Source organism: Chinchilla lanigera, unplaced genomic scaffold (assembly GCF_000276665.1).
Source record: "Chinchilla lanigera isolate Chin_1 unplaced genomic scaffold, ChiLan1.0 scaffold00083, whole genome shotgun sequence".
NCBI classification, from domain to species: Eukaryota; Metazoa; Chordata; class Mammalia; order Rodentia; family Chinchillidae; genus Chinchilla; species Chinchilla lanigera.
This window is the reverse complement of record NW_004955484.1, coordinates 7,276,575-7,294,120: the sequence shown is the minus strand read 5'-3', so window position 1 is coordinate 7,294,120 and position 17,546 is coordinate 7,276,575. Positions and strand designations below refer to the sequence as shown.

Below are 17,546 nucleotides of genomic sequence, written 5' to 3'. Positions count from 1 at the left end.
TTTGTGTGTCATCCTTGAGCAGGGGCCATGCTAGTCTTCTCTGTATCGTTCCAGTTTTAGTATATGTGCTGTCAAAGTGAGCACACCAACTTCTTTTTAATCAAAAGTACTTTGCCATGTCTAAATAACATTATTGAGGCCTATGGCAGCTGACTTTAGCCCATGCTGGGGAACTCTAAACCTCCCAGTGCTGGGAGATACACAAGCACCACCACATTCAGCTAGACATTTTATTTATATATGAAATATATCTCAATTGTAAAGCTTGCAAAAAAATGGGTTATGGGGTCTTAACATGTTACAGCCCATAAATGGCAGTCATTCTGGCTTTTTTTTGTTGTTGTTGTTTTGAGACAGGGTTTCGTTATGCAGTTCAGGCTGGTCTAGAACTCACTTTGTAGCCCAGGCTGGCCTAAAACTTCTGGCGATCCTCCTGCCTCAGCCTCCTGAGTGCTGGGATTACAGGCATGTGCCATCATACCCTGTTCACTGGCCTTTTTTCAGTTCCCCAAATATACTACGCTCTTTTGTACGTAATAGCCTTTGCACCTGGTAGTCCCACTGCTTATGTAACAGAGAGCTAAAGGTTGGGCCTGCAGATGCCCAATAGGTAACTAGAAGCAAGATATAAATATTGGCATCTCTGCCTTCATTTTTTGTCTTTGTTTGTTTGTTTGTTTGTTTGTTTTTCCAGTACTGGGAATCGAACTCACTACCTTGTGCTTGCCAGGCAGGTGCTGTGCTGCTGAGCTAAATCCCCAGCCCCTCTGCCTTCATTTTTGGATGTGGTGGTGCTTGTGTATCTCCTAGCATTGGGAGGTTTAGATCTCTGCTCAGCTCTGTATGGTAGAATAAGGAGATTCTAGTAATACAAGGTTTATTAGTCCTAAAATTCTCTCCCCTGTAATGGCTTGTGTCTAGATGTCCCCTCAAAGCCTCATGTAGTCATAGGTGTGGCTTTTTCAGAGATGGCTCAATCTAGAGTGTGTGATTGATTCATGGTGCAATGCTAGGATAAGGGTGCTAAGATTAAGGGTGGGTGATTACAAAATCAGTCCTCTGATTGGTTTGGCACTGCCCCTAATCCCAGTAACCTAGATACAATTTTTTTTAGTCTTTTCTTGAGACAGGGTCTCACTATGCAGTTCAGGCTGGCCTTGAGCCCACTTTGTAGCCCAGGCTGGTCTCCAACTTGCAACAATCCTCCTGCTTCAGCCTCCTGAGTGCTGGGATTACAGGTGTGCGCCACCACGCCCGGTTTAGCCTAGATACAATTTAAGGAACAAAAAGAGGCTTGTCTTGTCCCTGGCTTACTTTTGCTTTGCTGCCTTCTGCCTGCCATGAACTGTTTCTCCTCCGCAATGCCTGTCTGCCATGCCACTCTGCCTTGAAGCCACGCGATGATGGGTTAAAACCCCTACGAACCATGAGCTAGACAAATGTTTCTTGCTTGAACTTTGGGTGTCAGGTATTTTTGCCTCAGCAATGAGAACAAAGTAACAAGACAGCCTACCTCATCCCCCTTTACCACTGAGGACAGTAAAATAAGAGTGAAGTAGTTTTCAGGATTTGCAGGGACATCTAATTGCCAGCTTCTGTTCTAGATCCTTCTAAAACAATGCTTAGGGGCTGGGGATTTAGCTCAGTGGCGCAGCGCCTGCCTGGCACGTGCAACATCGTGAGTTCGATTCCCGGTACCGGAATAAATAAATAAATAAATAAAACGATGCTTAGAAGTCTCCAGTCATTGTTCTAAATCTGCAGTCGCTTCAGGTTCTGGGGAAAGCAGAGCCTCCTAGGTCACCCTGTGATGAGGTCACTCCCCAAGCAGGGACAATGACCCCATGACGTGGACGAAGGCTGCCTCCCCTTAAGCAGGAGCTGCCGTGTCACGATGGGAGCCAAACTACCTCTCAAGCAGTGATGGCTGTCCTGGGACCTTGCAGAACCAGTCTTGAGAGTTATATCAACCAGGGCAGGATTACCTGCTAGCTAGATAAACCCCAAGCCTTGCCTTTGCTCCCCTTTCCTGTGAAACCCAAGGTTTCTGTTAGCCTTTGGAAGACAGATCTTCAACCCCTTGTCCGTCCTGCCGGCATGGTCAAGCTGATCAAAACGCCTTCCCTACTCTTCGCGACTGCCGGTCTCCTTGATGGGACTTTGGGGACAGGGGGCTGAGCCTGGTCTGTTGGAACCCCTGGAGCTGGCGCATTCACCCTAAGCCCCTCGTAACACTTGGTGCCTTTGTTCTTACCAGCACACAGCCACATCCATTGCCCATTCTCCCCTTCCCTTTCCTTCTCTCCTTACTCACAAACTATCTTTTTTACAATTCATAACTTATCAGCCGGGCGTGGTGGCGCAGGCCCGTAATCCCAGCTCTTGGGAGGCTGAGGCAGGAGGATCATTGTGAGTTCGAGACCAGTCTGAGCTACAAAGTGAGCTCAAGTCCAGCCTGAACTGCCTAGTGGAACCCTGTCTCAAAAAGCCAAAAAAAAAAAAAAAAAAAAAATTAATAACTTATCAAAATGCACACAGTAGAGAAAATGGCTGGAATGATGTACATTGTAGCTTTTATGAATTACTTTGCAAAACCTAAGCATAAGAAGGTACACACTTCTCAAGGGTAAGGGGACTCAAATATAACTATCTCACTTTGTAGGTGGCGGAGGGATATGATCCCAATCGTTTTTAGCCATGCTGCTCACCTGGTCTTCTAAGATCAGAGCAGTCCGTGGGGCTTAGAAAATGAAGGAACACTGGAGCCGGGCCTTTGTTCCATGCGGTGGCTGCCAGCATGCTCACTGTTCTGGGTGGTGGGTTGCAGGTGGAAAAGCTCAGCCTGGGGCCAAAACTCAGACACTGGGACCCTCTTGGATTGTCCCAACTCCTAGGAAATGCTTAGCTGTCTGTGCTTCTGGAACCCGCCCCCGCCCGACCTGCCACCTGCTGGGGTTCTGTGAGCGGCTTTGGTGTGGGTCTGTCGCTCTGGAACCTGCCCTCCCTTTACCCTCCAAGTTGGATTTGCACTTTTTAAAAAAACCTTCTGTAGAGAGTGGGTGGCGGGAAAATGGGGAGAGGGGACCTGGGGAGTCCTGGTAGGTCCCCAGCTGAGGTTCAGCCTTAACTCCCTTGAAATCACCAGAGAAGAAGACTAAAGTGGGAAAAAGAAAGAAATGGATTCTTTCAAGCTTCTAAGAGAGTTTTGCAAACAATTGGGGTAATTAAAGGTTCTCAGAAGTAGCCGCCGGTGCCCTTTTCACCGAGGGAATGTGGGCCAAGCATGATATATTAAAAGAGAGGGAGCTGCTCTATTGAAGTTAAAAATAATCTTCTGTCACATGGCTAATTTGTTGGAATGCAGCAATAAAGGGCTGTGGGCAGAGGGAGAGCTGGAAGCAGCTGGGGAGTTTGCAGGCACAGTGCACGCCCTGGGGACTTGGTTCACAGGGAGAGAAAAACAGTCCCAGCTGACTTAGGGTGGCTTATCAGAAAGCCCACAAAAGGGGTAGGAAGAATGAAAAGCGCGCTGTGACCTTCGGCTTATCGGACAGGGGAGGGATGGGTCGCAACTTGTCTCCTGTGCTCACGGATGCTGACTCACTCGGTGAGGAAGGCTTTCCAGGTCCCTTGCCTTTGAATCCATTTCAAAGGAATACATAACCCCAAGGAGCTCTTTGATCCTCAATCCATGGGAAAACCAATCTATAGGGTCTCCAGTGGAAAAAAGTTCAGACCCGGAACACAAATTCTAGTTTAAGGCCCTGAATATTTCAACCTTTTTTTAAATGTTGGTGTTGAGAGGCCGGGGATATAGCTCAGTGGCATAAGCGCTTGCCTGGCAAGCACAAGGTCCTGAGTTTGATTCCCTGGTACCAGGAAAAAAAAAATGTTAGCGTTGAAAGAGAGGGAAAAAAATTATTTAACATAATCCCTGAATTTTTCACTTGAGGCTGGCTTGTCCAAATTCACTCAGCCAGCGAGTGACAAAGCTAGCTAGAGAGGAAGGGATGTGTCGGTTTAGGCAGTGAGTGCGGTTTAGGCAGGTGGGTCACATTCAGGCCCCACCAACTGGAGAAGCTTGGGGCAAGTTCCCAGCAGCCCTCAGGGTTAGTTTTACTATTTGTAAAATGGTCATAACAATAGGACACACCAGGGGCTGGGGGGATTTAGCTCAGCGGCAAAGCGCCTGCCTGGCAAGCGCAAGGTCGTGAGTTCAGTTCCCGGTACCGGAGAAAAACAAAAAAACAAAACAAAACAAAAAAACAATAGGACCCACCAAGCATAGCCGTACTGCACGTAGTGTTTAGTACAACATCCAGCCTGAAAGAAATGCATAGTATAAGGCTATCTCTTATCCTATAGATTCCTCTACACCACCTTGCATCACATTCCTTGTGCTTTTTACGGGGTTAACTTGCCCCCACATCCTTTTCGGTTTGAGTGGGATTCTTTTTCTCCCTTTCACACTTCCAACTCTCACCCATTACATACAAGGAAAAGGAGGATGTTGAGCTGTAGAATAATCTTTCCGTCTTCAGGTAAAGTAACACTTTCTCCAGCAGGAAATGCTAGACATTCTAACACACCCGTGCGGCTTGTTTTCTCTTCAGCCGTCTGCCCTCTGGCCTGTATTTTCAGTATGGTTTCCAAGTTGCTGACAAGCAGAAACAGGACTAACGCGAAGCAAGTATTGCTGCTCCAACTGCAGCAGCCAGCTCCACTGGACTCATTCAGTGTACTTGATCCATTTTCAGTCTCACCATGGGCACCACTCACGGAAGAAGCTCCTAACAGCCAGGGGATGCTTGGGTTGCTAGTCTGAGCCCCTTTGGGAGGTGGAGGGCAAGTTCTGTGCGTGTACTACTTTGCAAATACCAGAAACCTACCTCGCATTTGCTTGAGATATCAAAGGTGAATGTAAGGCCTCCTGTAACCAGAAGACCAGATTTCATGTATGCCTAGGTTCAGCTGTTCAATAAAGTCCTCAAGGCACCTTTCTGCATTGTTGGATTCCATAATTCGCGCTGATTCTTCCCACTTGGCAGACAAAACAGCTATGGGAGAGTGCGGGCTTCTTTTTTTTTTTTTTTTTGGTCTAGTTTAGCATTCTTAAAGTGGTAGTTCTAATCCCCACCCCTTAATTTGCTTTTCCTGATTGGCTGTTTTAAATCACATTTCCATCCCTGAATCAGCAGGGCCTCGAAAAAATGAGCTTCTCTGATTGGACAGGTTGGGTCACGTGCTCCACGTCGCCAAGAAAAACTGGGACGTACTGATCTGTACGGTCACCAGCTTCACGTAGAACAATTCCTTAAAGAAAGATGGGAGGCTGCCGAAACCAGAAGAAAGGGAAAAACTGGTGGGTATAAGTCATAAATACCGAAGTCTATAACAGCACCTATGTGTATTTTCCTGAAATGGTGGTTTCATAGCTTGTTTTACATTCTCAAAGTGTTATAGAATCCTAGAAACAACTTTCAGAGAGGGAAATGCTTCCTTCTAGGCCAGATATTTCCTTGTGTGGAGAGTCATGAACTAATACTATTATAGATAGTTAAGACAGGCAGGAATATTATAGGCAGTCAGGCAGGGCTAGGCCCTGGAGGGAGTCAGTGCAAAAGATGAGGACACATCACAACTGTGCCGGGAGGCACATCTGTCAAAGACCAGACCTCAAGATAAAGACGGAATGACCTAGGCTGAGCGTGGTGGCACACGCCTGTAATCCCAGCCCTCGGGAGGCTGAGGCAGGAGGATCGTTGCGAGTTCGAGGCCAGCCTGGGCTGCAAAGTGAGCTCAAGGCCAGCCTGAACTGCATAGCAAGACCCTGTCTCAAGAAGACCAAAAAAAAAAACAAAACAAAACAAAAAAAAACACGGAATGACCAGGCCTACACCCCTCCCCAAGGGGTAAGCAATGTACTATAATAGGTATCACCTGGTCCAATGAAGTCTCGATTGACATCAGTCATCTAGGTGGGGGACTAGGACCTCCTGATCCACCCCTTCCTAAAAAGGTCTTTGTTGTTTCCATGTACGCTTGGTACGCAATCTGCTTCCCTGCCGGATCAAGATTACCTAGGTGGCTATACTTGCAATCTTGTTGGCTGATCATACTTTTGTCCCAGTTATACCCACCTGGTGATTTAGTACCCACCTCATGATTTTACTGTATAAAACTTTCTTTGAGAAGTGGGCTTGTTGGCAACCTACTTTTAGGTCCTTTTCTGTCTCTCAGGAGCTATCTTTGTCAATAAATTCATTTTTTAAAACAAGGTTTCACTGTGTAGCCCAGGATGGCCTCGAGCTCACTGTGATCCTCCTGCCTCAGCCTCTGGAGTGCTGCGGTTATAGGTGTGTGCCACCATCTCTGGCTCTTTCTACTCTTAACCTCGGTTGTTCCTTAGAATTCATTCTTTGATTTGGGGGAGCATAAACTCGGCAGTCGGACATCTCGCAGGTTGACTGTTATATTCTTTCCCTTGTATAATATAACATTCCAGTTCCTCTTCTGCCCTTACTCCTGCACATAGGGAAAGGAGGGCATTAGGAGAAACAGCATGAAGTGCAGGGTCTTTCTCTTCCTAGGCTCTGAGGATCAGGCTGCTGAGAGGGGACTAAGAGGGGGGCTTAGGGGCAGAGCACTGTCTAGCACGTGAGAGGCTCTGAGTTCAAAGAAGGAAAGAAAGTACTGGGAGGGAGCACAGAGTTTTCTCTCCACTCTGGTCCGACACTGGGACTGGTAAAGGTCCGCTCTATTCAGATCTGCACACATATTCAGCCACATTCTCCAACCTACAGCATTTATCAGAAGATAATCCATCTTCTGACTTTATCGTCCCCTCAACTGATTAAGAACCTGAGTGGGGAGGAGGCCTGTTACTTATTTAGTGCTTTCTCAAAAGTCAGTAAGAACCATCGGCCTAGGGCCTCCGGGACCCACAGATCCCCCTTTGCCTCTTTCCTTTCTTCAGAGTCCCCACAAGGAGGAGCAAGGAGCCGTTCGCCTTGGAAAATGACAGAAGGAGCTGGGTACTGATAGCAGGCTCAGAGGGAAATCACAAGAAAGGCAAGAAAGCCAGGCTTACTCGTACCAGCAGTAAGAGGAACTGAGTTATTTCACGCGGATGACGGGAACAAAAACAATGGAGAGGCGACTTAACAGCAGCCTTCACCAGAACCACGGGCAGGGTGTGGCGTCCCTGGTGTTTTTCCATAGCCTCACTCTGACCTGGATCGGAGGCACATCTGTCCCCCTTCCGCCCATCCCACTTTTACGCTTCTACGTCCACCTCTTGGGAAGCAAATTGTTCCACTTCCACAGCAAGGTACAGGAGATTGGATCACACACACCAACTTAAGTAATTTTAGTATTACTTAATTTTAATTACAAAAGTAATGCATAATATTTGGAAAGAATAAAATAGATAAAGAAAAGTATCATGATGAAAGCTAAAATCAGCTCTTAAGCCCTCAACTTTAAGGTAGCTATTTAGTATTTTTATTACTGTGCAACCTTTTTTCTATACTTTTTTTTTTTTTGAGACAGGGTCTTGCTATGTAGTTCAAGCTGATCTTAAACTCACTATGTATCCCAGCCTGGCCTTGAACTCACAGCGATCCTCCTGCCCCAACCTCCCAAGTGCTGAGATTACAGGTGTCTGCCACCGCACCCTGCTAAAATTTTTTATTTTTCTGAAAATTTTAGAGGTAATTCAAACAAAATAGAAGTTTATAGTGTAGAAGATGAAAATGGTAGATTCTGCTGGTTTTCTTAATATTATGATGTGTCTATTATTATTATTTTTAATTTTAATTTTAATTTTTATTTTACCATTTATCTTTCTGTCTCCTGGCTTTAGGAATAGCTGAGTCAATGGTACTCATTTGAGAAGAAGGTTCTGGTTTTGTGACACACGTTTTTGAGATGAGGAACTGAGCGTCTCAGACTTGTCCATAGCCATAGCTGGCTCCTGCTTGTGTGGCCAGGATCTTTGCGGCCAGGAACATTTTCCTCACTTAACAAACGTTTGTGTAGAAAAGATGGTAAGAGAAGAGACTTCCACAAGCCAGGGGTCTTGGCCTTTCTTCTCTACCAGAAATACCCATCACATCGGCCTGTCTGGTTCCAAGAATGTGATTCTGGAAACATAGCTGCAAATGAATAAAGAGTCCAGGGAAAGTTCTTTATCAGCAGGAGAATTATTTTATTCCGTGTGTTTCCTTACATGAGTTGGGACAATAAGGGGAAAGAATGAGAAGAAATAAAAGGCCATTAGTTAGGCCACTATAATGAATCACGCCCCAATGTCATTACCCATCCCTGGTCAGGAAAAGCTTGAGTTTTTCCATGCCAAGAAAAACAGAGGGCAGGAAGAAACAAATTATGACCTTGTTTGTGTTTTTGTGTCTTAACTATCTGATTTATGGCCCTTGATCCAGTGATTATGGATGAAAGAAAATATTTCAGTGTCCCAAACCTAACCTGAACTTAACCGGGGGTGGATCTCACGTCCACTGCTCCAAGTTAGCATGAAGTTAAAATGTTTTGAGAATAAAGGATCAGGGCTGCCTATAGGCATTTTCAACCCTGTGGCGAGGCCAAATTCCTTTCCCACACTCCAGTGCGTAAAACTCTGTTCAGAAATTGCACCTATTTTTCCCTCATTGGAGATGTTGAGCATTTATCTATTCAACAGATGGTTAGTAAGTAAGTACCTACTGAGTGTCACATACTGCATCTGAGACTCTCAGACTTGTCCATAGCCATAGCTGGCCCCCGCTTGTGTGGCCAGGATCTTTGCGGCTGGATGTAATGTTGAACATACACATCAACTCACTGTAATGGACGTAATGTTGAACATACACATCAACTCACTCATCCATCAGAAAAAAATGTGTAGCCAGGAGCTCTATGGAGAGAAAACAATAGAACGATTTGTCAGAAGGAAGCTGCGTGGCCACGAGGATGAGGTGGGAAGCCCCGGCCTCACTTAGGCACTGATCTTCGAACTGAGATTAAAGTAAGATCCACATGTGAAGCTGGAGTGGGGAGACTGTCCAGCCAGGGAGAACATCCCCCAAGACAGGTTCATGCATGGCATATAAATGTTAAGCCATCTCAACACAAAAGAAATTTCTGGCCAGTACAATCATTTTTCAGAATTTGCTCTGGGTAGAAAGTTGATAAATTCAGCCGGGCGTGGTGGCGCACACCTGTAATCTCAGCACTCGGAAGGCTGAGGCAGGAGGATCACTGCAAGTTTGAGAACAGCCTGGGTTACAAAGTGAGCTCAAGGCCAGCCTGAACTGCATAGTGAGACCCTATCTCAAAAAGACAAAAAACAAAATGACAGTTGATAAATTCCTTTCTGACTAGACTAGAGAAGTTCACCTTCAAGCATAAGAAGAGAAATGCCAGTTAAAACCACAACCTCCTATACTGCTGGGATTCGTGTGTGCCCTACAATGTCTGGCAAAATGACAATGTGATACAAATATTTAAACCACTGAGATTGGATTAATTCAAAAATTTTGATAACACGCTGTATACATCAGGCTGGGTAAACTGGCACTCAAATACATTGCTAGTGAGACTATAAATTGGTGCAACTACAGAATTTCAAATGCATACATGTATCTTTGACTCAAGAAAAATTCCTTTCCTTTTTTACACGATTATAATAATATAAGACCAAGATTATTAATTACAATATTCTTCATGATTGCAAAAGATTGGAAACAATTGAAGTCTCCATTAATAGGAAACTACTTATATTATGGTATATTCAAACCAAAATATGAATGCTAAGCTATGGAAAACTTTCAACCTGTAAAAAGGAATGAGGAGATTCTCTCTGCATCAATATCTAATTTTTTTTCAGTGCTGGGCATGAACCCAGGGCCTCATGCATACTAGGCAAGCTCTTCACCACTGAGCTACATCTCTAGCCCCTAATACCTAAATATTTCTAAGATATGTCATTAAATTATTTGTTTGTTTTTGTTTTTTTCTGTTACCAGGAATTGAACTCATGACCTTGTGCTTGCCAGGCAGGCGCTGTGCCGCTGAGCTAAATACCCAGCCCCTATGTCATTAAATTTAAAAAGACCAAATATGCACACGCCTGTTGTTCACTATGTTTTATATTAAAAGAGTAAAGTAAGCATATAATCCTATATTTACTTGCATTTGCATAAATTCAGGAAAGATACACATAAAATTAATAAGTGACAACTGGGTGGATACATGGAGAGGATGGAAACCAGGTAGTGGGCAGAAGACTTTTTATTGTACATTTCTTAATTTTTAGTTTTCAATCATGTAAATACAGTGTAGATTAAAAAATTAAATTAAAAAATTATCCCGGGGCTGGGGATTTAGCTCAGTGGCACAGCGCCTGCCTGGCAAGCACAAGGTCGTGAGTTCGATTCCCAGTACCAGAAAAAAACCAAAAAAAAAAAAAAAAAAAAATTATCCCATCTCCTAGAGCAGTTTATCATCTAATCAAGCATTTTCACATCTCCAGCCACACCCCTGATAAAGTTCCTACTTAAGTAAATGTGGATTATGATTAATAAAAAGTATATTAGTAATATCAACAATATCTTAATAAAACATTTCAAAATACACTATGGGCAGGGGGTATAGTGTAGTGGTACAGCACATGCTTAGCATGCCTGAGGCCCTGGGTTCAATGCCCAGCACCGAAAACCACTAGAGGTCAATTTAATCACTATATATCTTTCTATGCCTTGCTACTCATTCTCAACTATTGTCCAAAGGCAGTTGGAACATCTGAGGGTAAGACTAGCCTAAAGGAAACTCTGTGGTTTTGGAAATATGATATTTCAAAGTGGCCTTTGCCTAATACACTACAATAAAAACAGTGACAGTAATTTAGTCTGTATACTAGATCATCTTTAACAAAAAGAATCCTCTACATCGTGGAGAGCTTCACAATTTCAAATTTTTTTCACATGTTTTTTCAGTGGCTCAACATCTGGGAGATACTGCAACCTTTTAATGTTTTTCTGTTATTGTTTTTGTTTGTGATGCTGGAAATCAAATCTAAGGCTTCTTGTTTGCTAGGCACACAATCTACCACTGAGCTACATCCTCGGGCCCTACTTTCCGTCTCTATAGATACGCATCTTCTTGAGGCTCTTTAATAATGGTGCTGGAAAAACTGGCTTCTCACATGCAGAGATTAAAACTAGACCCATATCTCTCACCATGGACTAAACTAAACTCAAAATGGATCAAAGATCTAAACATTAAAACAGAAATACCAAATCTGCTGGAAGACAGAATAAATAAAACTCTTGAAGACATAGGTGTAGGCAAAGGCTATGAACAAAACCCTGATCACACAGAAAATACCACAAAAAATCAACAACTGGGATTATAGCTTATTAAAAAGCTTTTGCACAGCAAGAGAAACCACCAACAGAATGAAGAGACAACCCACAGAGTGGGAAAAATTCTTTGCTAGCTGTTCCTCAGACAAAGGACTACTATCTAGAATATATAAAGAACTCAGAAAAATCAGACCCCTCAGATTTAAAGACCCAGTCCAAAAATGGCCATCTGAAATGAATAGACTCTTCTGAGATGAAGAAGTAGAAATGGCAAATAAATATATGAAAAAAATGTTCGATATCACTGGTCATTTGAGAGATGCACATTAAAACAACACTGAGATTCCATCTCAATCCAGAAAGAGCGGCTATTATGAAGAAATCAATCAATAACAAATGCTGGAGAGGCTGTGGGGAAAAAGGAACCCTTCTCCACTGTTGGTGGGAGTGTAGACTGGTGTAACCACTGTGGAAATTAGTGTGGAGATTCCTCAAAAAACTAAAACTAGAAGTTCCATTTGACCTAATATTCCCCTTCTTGGTATCATCTTAAAAGATTTAGAAGTATCATACCACAGTGATATATGCACACCCATGTTTATAGCAACACAGTTTATAATAGCTAAATCTTGGAAAACAGCCAAAAGTCCCACATCAACTGATGAATGGATAAAGTAGATGTGTTTTTTTGTTTAATATACAATGGACTATTATAAAGAAGGGTAAAAAGAAGGTAAACTTCTGGTATAAAGAAGGATAAACCAGATATTTCTAGGTAAATGAATGCACCTTGGGACCACACTCTTAAATGAAATAAATCAGACACACATGTGTAAGTACCACATTTTTTTGCTCTGGTGTGAGAAACTTAAAATGTATGTTAGATATTGTGGGGTTTTTTGGTCTTGGGAATTGAACTCAGGACCTTGAGCTTACAAGGCAGGCATTTGTGCCATTGAGCTATATCCCCAGCCCCAAGATACTGTGAAGTAGGAAGAAAATGTTCAAACGAGGGAGGGAATGAGGGAGGGGAGGAGGGGAAGGAAGGAATGGAAAAGAAAAAAAGAATAGAAGAAAGAATGGAACAAAGGTTTTGTAAATAAGCCAGGGAAGGGGGTTGAATGGAGGGCGGAGGAGTGGGAAAAAGAGTCAAGGGATATCATGTACAGGTACACATTCCCTCTGATAAATGTTATCTATTAACACTATGTGGATCTAAAATGTTTTTTGTTTTTGTTTTTGTTTTTTTTTCTGGTACCGGGCATCGAACTCACGACCTTGCGCTTGCCAGGCAGGCGCTGTGCCGCTGAGCTAAATCCCCAGCCCCCTGTAGATCTGAAATGTATCAATCAAATTTTTAAAAAGATATGCATCTTCTTGAAATCTTGTGTGAGTAAAATCACGTGGTGTATAGCAGCTTGCTGTGGTAGCACAAGCTTGTAAGGTCAGTATTTTGGGAGGCTGCAGCAGGAGAAATTCCAGGTTCTAGCTGAGCCTGGGCAACTTAGTGAAGGCTTGTTTCAAAATTTACAAACGAGCTGAGGATGTAGCTCATTTCAATCCCCAGTACTGGGGGAAAAGATCATCTAGTATATGATCATCTGTGACTGTCTTTTTTCCTTATTATGTTTCTGAGATACATTTACATTTTAGTGTGTTATTTTCCCTACTGAATATACCACATTTGTCCATTTATCAGTTGATGGGCATGTAGCCTTTTAGCTGTTATGAGGTTTCTATGAACATTTGTAAACAAGGTGGGTTTTGTTTTGTGGTGCTGGGGATCAAAATACATAAGTTTCTGTGTAAACACGTTTTCAGTCAGCTGGGAGTAGAATTGCTGGGTAATATATTTTTTTTTTTGGTACCGGAAATTGAGCTCAGGACCTTGTGCTTGCCAGGCAGGTGCTTGTGCCGCTGAGCTATATTCCCAGCCCTTGCTGGGTAATATTGTCTTTTTTTTTTTTTTGGTACCGGAAATTGAGCTCAGGACCTTGTGCTTGCCAGGCAGGTGCTTGTGCCGCTGAGCTATATCCCCAGCCCTTGCTGGGTAATATTGTAATGCTACATTTAACTTTGTGAAGAACTGCCAGACTCCTTCCACAGTGGTTGCTCAATTTTTACATTACCATCAGCAGGGTATGAATGCACCAATTTTTCCAAATACTCACCAACACTTGTTATTGTCTTTTTTTAATATAGCCATCCTTGTAGGTATGCAATGGAATTTTATTATGGTTTGACTTTGCAGTTCCCTAGTGACTAATGATATTAGGCATCTTGCACTGCTTAATGACCATTTGTATATATTTTCTGGGGAGATGTCTATTTAAAACCTTTGCTTTTTTCTTTCTGTTTTTGTTTGTTTGTTTTCTGGTATTTGGGGTTGAACCTAGGGCTTTAGCACTGAACTACATCCCCAGCTCTTTTTTTTTGGTTTTTCTCCGGTACCGGGAACCGAACTCACGACCTTGCACTTGCCAGGCAGGCGCTTTGCCGCTGAGCTAAATCCCCAGCCCCCATCCCCAGCTCTTTTAAAAAATATTTTATTTGCCAGGTGTGGTGGCGCACGCCTGTAATCCCAGCACTCAGAGGGCTGAGGCAGGAGGATCGTTGTGAGTTCAAGGCCAGACTGGGCTACAAAGTGAATTCAAGGCCAGCCTGAACTCTGCACCATGAAGCCCAGTCTCAGAGACAGGGGCGTTGCGGGAGAGAGAGAAGATGTGTTATGTACATGTACCAACTCCACATAAGGACTGCAAACCTTATGTAGTACAAACATATACTAATAATGAACTTATGAAAAAAAGGTCTCTGATTGAGCCAGAGCTTTAGGCAAATTCTTTTTCCTTTCCTTTTCTTTTTTCTTTTTTTTTTTTTAGAGAGGAGGTCTTGCTATGTAATTCAGGCTGGCCTTGATTACACATTGTCGGTAGGACTGTATGAAAGCAGACAGCTTCATGCATTGTGGAGGGTGTGTGATCAATGCCGCCTTCTGAAAGTGGCTTGCTAAATAGACTTCTTCTGGAGTTAGATTCCAGGTTGTTCTTGTCTTCAACAAAGACTAGAAAGAAATGAGCAAAAAGTCATGGCAAAGTTTACTTGAAAAGGTGAAAGTGAGGAGTGAGGGAGGAAGTGGCTCTGCAGAGCGAGCTTGGGCTGAGTAAAAGAGGAAAAAGCGCGTTGAAGTACAGCCTGGGGAATACAGGGCGGGCCGCTGTGAGGAGAGCTCCTCTTGCCATCTGCGTCCTTCTATATTGTTCAAATCTCAAGGAAACCCGAGAGAACTGTTACATACAGGTCCTGAGCAGCGACGCTGGAGTTTCGAGTCTGAGGCTGACTCAGGTCTTGGCGCTCCTTTGGACAGCCTGCCTGAGCTCTTGCTAGAAGTCCACGCGCAGGGCTTTGGGAGCTGTTCTGCGCATGTGCACCGGGGTCTTCTAATTACCAGGTCACCCCTACTTCCCAGCAAGCTTTGCAACACCCAGATCTCCTATGTCAGGTGTATAAATCAATACGTTCCGTAGGAAGGGCAATTTGGTAATATCTACCGTAATTATAATAGTACATGCATTTTGCTCCAGCTGTTTCTACTTCTGGGGACATGTTCTACAGATAGAGTAGAATGGCATATAATTGCATATATATATATAATTACATATGTACATGGAGAGAAAGAGAGGTATTGAAGATAATGGAATTGGAAAGACTTCATCCTCGGCGGTACCTCGGTTCATGAACACGGATCTTTCTACAACCCCTAAATTCATGAACCGAGGTACTGCGGTGCATATTAATAGGAGACTGGTCAGATAAACTATGGTGCAACAGGAACGGAAATGTCAGTAGCTATATAAAAAAGGGCGGCAGTTCTCTAAAATGATATAGAATGATCTGGAGGAGCAATTGTTAATGTATGAATACAGCAACACCCACCAGGTATGTATAATAAGCTGTGCTTTTTATAACCGGGGAGGAGGTGTGGAGAGGACAGATGAGACAGTGAAAGTGCTTTGGTGGGAACCGGAAGCATATATCTGCACACATTTATATACATATCGTATTTACTTGTTGAAGCATGTGAATGTATTTATTACCCATCAAAAAGGAACAAAACGAACAGCCACTGGAAGGAGAAAGAGTGAATATTCTGAAGTGGGGAGCCCAGCCCAGGGTAGGAAGTGTGTTTGTCAAGGGCAGATTGTACAGAGAGTATTTTCTTTCCCTTCTGGGAGAAAAATGACAAGTGTGCCAGGCTGGATGGGGCCAGGGGCCAGGCTCCCTGGGCACAACCCTCAGGGGTGCCCTTGTGCATGCTTGAGAAGAGGCTGCTTCAGGAATTTCCCCTAGAATTAGGCCACAGAGGTCTGGCGGACAGATGGGTGGAAATTACTGCAGAACGCTGGCACTGTGGATTCCTAGCTTCACACCAACTCTCTAAAGCCTCTCAAACACTGGGGGCCTGGCCCTGCAGAGAGAGTTATGGACTATGACAGCTCTGTGACAGTTTGTCTAAACCACACACGGTAAGTGTACGCCTGTAATCGCAGCATCTGGGAGGCCGAGGCAGGAGGATTTCGAGTTTGGGTCTCACCAAGGCAGTTTAGCAAGACTGTCTCAAAAGATAAAAAAATGGCAGGGGAGGGCCGGGGATACAGCTCAGTGACACAGTGCCTGCCTGGCAAGTGCAAGGTCATGAGTTTGATTACTGGTACAAAAAAAAAAAAAAGCAGGGGATGTAGCTCAGTGTGAAGGCTGTGGGTTTGTTTTATTTATTTATTTTTTGTCTTTCTTTCTTTTTTTTTCCTTTTAACTTTTTAATTTTTTGGTGACAGAACCCAGGGCTTCCCTCTTGCTCGACAAGCATTCTACTGCTGCGCTAAATCCCCAGCCTCAAGGCCATGGGTTTAATCTCTAGTAATGAAAAAATATTTTTGTTCTCCTGATAAAGGAAGGGAGTAGTTTGCCAGGGGACATAAAAACTTTAGGAAGGTTAAGAGCAGATTCCAAGCCAGCAGCGGTGGCACGTATCTGTTAATCCCAGCACTCTGACACAGGAGCATTGCCACAGGTTCGAGGCCAGCCTGGGCTACACAGGGAGTTCAAGGCCAGCCTGAACTGCACAGTGACACCCTGCCTCGAAAGACCAAACCAAACAAAAACAAAAACACCTCAGACAAACAAAAAAGAACTGATTGCAGGGCCGTGTCACTGAGGTTCACTCCTGGAACAAAATGAGAATGCCTCCTCCCCTCAACAAAAAGAGTGAGAGTACACGAGAGGTATGTTTGATGTCTGAGAAAAATGGGGGGCAGAACCCTTGCTTCTTGCTCTGGTCTCAAGAAGTACGCATGGTGTGGCCCTCACAGCTTCCTGTGGTAACTCCTCTATTTATATCAATGCAGTAAAATGATCTTGAAAGGTAAATAATGACTCCTTTGGAGCAATGGTCCTGCTGTTATCTGAGGTACATTATGGAGCACACACTAGACAGTCTGAAGAGAGAATTGTCTCATATGTAAAAGTAGCAATAGTAAAATGTTAATGTTAAAAATATTTTAAATGACAAGTGTCGTCTATCCTTAAGAACCAGGCCACACTTCCAGCATCTGGGAAGTATAACCTCCAGAAATCAGCATTTACACAGGCCTCTCTGTGGCTAAGATTTTGCTTAGTTAACGCAGTCTTACCTGTGGCTACTCAAATATTGGTCAAAGAGTTTGAAAAAAGCTGTCAAAGACATCCAAGAAGGGAAAACCACAGACTAATATTCTTCAAGAATACAGAAGCAAATATCCTTTAAAAAAAATTAGCAAGTGAGAACATACTGCTAAGTGAAATAAATCAGACACACATGTGTAAATACTGCGTTATTTCTCTGATGTGAGTAGCAGAAAGTGTAAATAAGGACAAAATATATATTGGGTATTGTGAAATAGGAAGAAAATGTTCAGATGGGGAGGGGATCAAAGAAAGCGGGAGGGGGAAAGGAAAGAAGGGAAAAGGAAAAGAAAAGGTGAGAAAAGGAAAAAATGGAAACACAGCTTTTGTAAATGGGGAGGGGAGGAGGAGTTGAAGGGAGGGGAGGGGAGTGGGAACAAAAAGGATCGAGTTATATCATGTAGAGGTGCAGATGCCCTATGATGAATGTGGTCCTTATGTATTTCTAAAATGTACCAATAA

At 43.5% G+C, this 17,546-nt stretch overlaps 1 long non-coding RNA gene across 1 annotated transcript in view; it reads left to right on the top strand.

Annotated features, from left to right (window-relative positions):
* The window catches only part of LOC106146565, a 32,851-nt gene extending 24,666 nt beyond the window's left edge, over nt 1-8,185 (top strand). Inside the window, exons 3-5 of the long non-coding RNA XR_001231057.1 lie at nt 5,199-5,362; nt 6,977-7,330; nt 7,865-8,185. This is a non-coding gene — a long non-coding RNA (uncharacterized LOC106146565). The remainder of the gene's footprint in view (nt 1-5,198; nt 5,363-6,976; nt 7,331-7,864) is intronic.
* The last annotated feature ends 9,361 nt before the right edge of the window (nt 8,186-17,546 follow it).